At 44.9% G+C, this 3,285-nt stretch overlaps 1 pseudogene; it reads right to left on the bottom strand.

Moving 5' to 3' along the window:
* Positions 1 to 1,057: 1,057 nt before the first annotated feature.
* The window catches only part of LOC104987788, a 4,021-nt pseudogene continuing 1,793 nt past the window's right edge, over positions 1,058 to 3,285 (bottom strand).

Consider the following 3,285-nt stretch of genomic DNA (forward strand, 5'->3'; position numbering starts at 1 on the left):
GCATTAAAATGCAGATTCTGATTCAGCTGGTCAGGAGTGCGCCTGGGATCTGCCTTCCTGACCCTCCAACCAGACGGTGGTCTTGATGCTGATCTGAGGACCTCACTTTGAGCAGCGATCTTATAGTGTCTCCTTGGAACATGCCCTTCCTTTATGTCCTGGGCATTTCCAAATACCCTGAGGCTCAGAGAACAGAGCTGGACTCTGGGTTCATTAGGAAGATGGCTGTAGGAGTAGTATTAGGTTTATACCCTTCAAATCCAGACGCTTCGAAGGTGCCTCCAGCCCGTGCGAGAGCCCAGATTTTCCTCTCCTGAATATCCCCTTCCTTGTTTTTCACCTCCGGGCTGGTTGTTTAAGGTCTCCTGCTCTTACATGGACAGATGGCTTGGCCTCAGTGCATCTGCACACAGCGCGCATCAGAGTCGTCTGAACCTGACTGCCAGTACCTTTCCAGCCCCCGCATGGCAGGATCTAATGGCCACGCACAGGGCCCTCTGGCCCCTGCCTAATTGGCTGAGATGCAAAAGCTAATGTAGGTTGAGAGACCAATTAACTGGGCTTGTTTCTCCCGCCGCCGCATCTGCACATCAATTATGCTAAACAACATGCTGTATTAAGACGTTTCCCTGTCACTAGCATTTGCTGTGGGACACTCAGATCAGGGCAGAGAGAGACCGCCTCTCACAACCTGCCTGAGGGATTTTTCTCTCTGTCAGCACAGACAGCTGGCAATAGGGAGCCCAGGCCTCGAACTGGGAAACCCACGACGCAGGGACACATCTGACACTAACTGGTTACCTCCTCTGGGCCTCAGTCTCTATAGATTGTGGGGAAGACGGTTCAAGAAGCCAGCCAACAGGTTGGGTGAGGGATGCTGATAACCCTGGCATGTCACCTGCTGATTCCACTAAGAAACAGAAACCCCAAGGCTTCTGGATGCTCACAGGGTATGTTCCCTAAAACTTGAAAAAAAAAAAATCCGTAACTGAACAGTTGGGAGGGGGAACATCGTTGTATTTTCTGCTACAGGCTGAGCCGTTTGTTTGTTCTGATTTCATATAGTTTTATTTTGCCAAATGCAGTTGGTGGACTGGGTTCCTGCATCTTTACCGACAGCTGGGGCATCTCCACCCTTGGAGTTTCTGGAATAAATTACTTGAGCTCTGTGCTTTGAAAGCGGTGTACTAAGTCCTTTACTAAGGAGTTCCTGAAGGGCTGCCCTGGCCAGGGAACTAGGGTTTCTCGGTCTCTCAGAGACGACAGCTGGAGTTACAAGCTTATAGTTGGGAGCTACTTTCCAGGGTGTCATATGTTGCTTTGTCAAAGAAGACTAGGTTATTGAGCTCGTTTCCAACTTTGCTTCTGGAACACTTCTGTTTAGGCTTGCCCTGAGGTTTGTTCACTGGATCTTTGTCTTGCTTGGCTGACTTTCTGGAATCTTTCTTCTTGTGCTCCTCGGGTGGCAGAGTGAAGTTGGGAGAGCAGCTGCTACTGCTGTCGCCTCTCTAAGATGTCAGACAGAAAAAAGCTGTTTCTTTTAAAAGCATATTTTTTATTTAACCACACCAGGTCTTAGCTGCAGCATGCAGGATCTAGTTCCCCAACCAGGAATCGAACCCAGTTCCCTTGCACTGTGAGTGTGGAGTCTTAGCCACCGGACCACCAGGGAGGTCCCTAGCTGGGGCCGCTTTTGTATTCCATTCCTCCCTCCTTTGAAGCTTCTCTCTGAGAATGCATTTCTTGATCTTTTACAACAACAATTTGGTTTAGAAATGCCCAGTTCATTTTGAGGAAGCTTACCAACTTTAAGACACGATGCAGTCTACAGTTGAGTTGGGAAGGCTGGACTAATTCAACATCGACTCATTTACTCAATCATTCATCAAATATTTGTTAATCACCCAGTATACATCAGGCAATCTGCTGCGCTAGAAGGCTTTTTTTAAAATTCTAAGTTTATTTCACAACAGAATGGGAAAGGCTAGAGATCTCTTTGAGAAAATTAGAGATACCAAGGGAACATTTCATGCAAAGATGGGCTCGATAAAGGACAAAAATGGTATAGACCTAACAGAAGCAGAAGATATTAAGAAGAGGTGGCAAGAATACACAGAAGAATTGTACAAAAAAGAGCTTCATGACCAAGATAATCACAATCGTGTGATCACTCACCGAGAGCCAGACATCCTGGAATGTGAAGTCAAGTGGGCCTTAGAAAGCATCACTATGAACAAAGCTAGTGGAGGTGATGGAATTCCAGTTGATCTATTTCAAATCCTGAAAGATGATGCTGTGACAGTGCTTCACTCAATATGCCAGCAAATTGGAAAACTCAGCAGTGGAAAAGGTCAGTTTTCATTCCAATCCCAAAGAAAGGCAATGACAAAGAATGCTCAAACTATCATACAGTTGCACTCATCTCACATGCTAGTAAAGTGAAGCTCAAAATTCTTCAAGCCAGGCTTCAGCAATATGTGAACTATGAACTTCCAGATGTTCAAGCTGGTTTTAGGAAAGGCAGAGGAACTAGAGATAAAATTGCCAACATCTGTTGGATCATCAAAAAAGCAAGAGAGTTCCAGAAAAACATCTATTTCTGCTTTATTGACTATGCCAAAGCCTTTGACTGTGTGGATCACAATAAACTGTGGACAATTCTGAAAGAGATGGGAATACCAGACCACCTGACCTGCCTCTAGAGAAACCTGTATGCAGGTCAGGAAGCAACAGTTAGAACTGGACATGGAACAACAGACTAGTCCCAAATAGGAAAAGGAGTATATCAAGGCTGTATATTGTCACCCTGCTTATTTAACTTATATGCAGAGTACATCATGAGAAATGCTGGGCTGGAAGAAGCACAAGCTGGAATCAAGATTGCCGGGAGAAACATCAATAACCTCAGATATGCAGATGACATCACCCTTATGGCAGAAAGTGAAGAGGAACTAAAAAGCTTCTTGACGAAAGTGAAAGAGGAGAGTGAAAAAGTTGGCTTTAAAGCTCAACATTCAGAAAATGAAGATCATGGCATCTGGTCCCATCACTTCATGGCAAATAGATGGGGAAACAGTGGAAACAGTGTCAGACTTTAATTTTTTGGGCTCCAAAATCACTGCAGATGGTGATTGCAGCCATGAAATTAAAAGATGCTTACTCTTTGAAAGGAAACTTATGACCAACCTAGATAGCATATTAAAAAGCAGAGACATTACTTTGCCAACAAAGGTCCGTCTAGTCAGGCTATGGTTTTTCCAGTGGTCATGTATGGATGTGAGAGTT

This window comes from Bison bison, unplaced genomic scaffold (genome assembly GCF_000754665.1).
Source record: "Bison bison bison isolate TAMUID 2011002044 unplaced genomic scaffold, Bison_UMD1.0 scf7180017864105, whole genome shotgun sequence".
Taxonomy (NCBI): domain Eukaryota; kingdom Metazoa; phylum Chordata; class Mammalia; order Artiodactyla; family Bovidae; genus Bison; species Bison bison.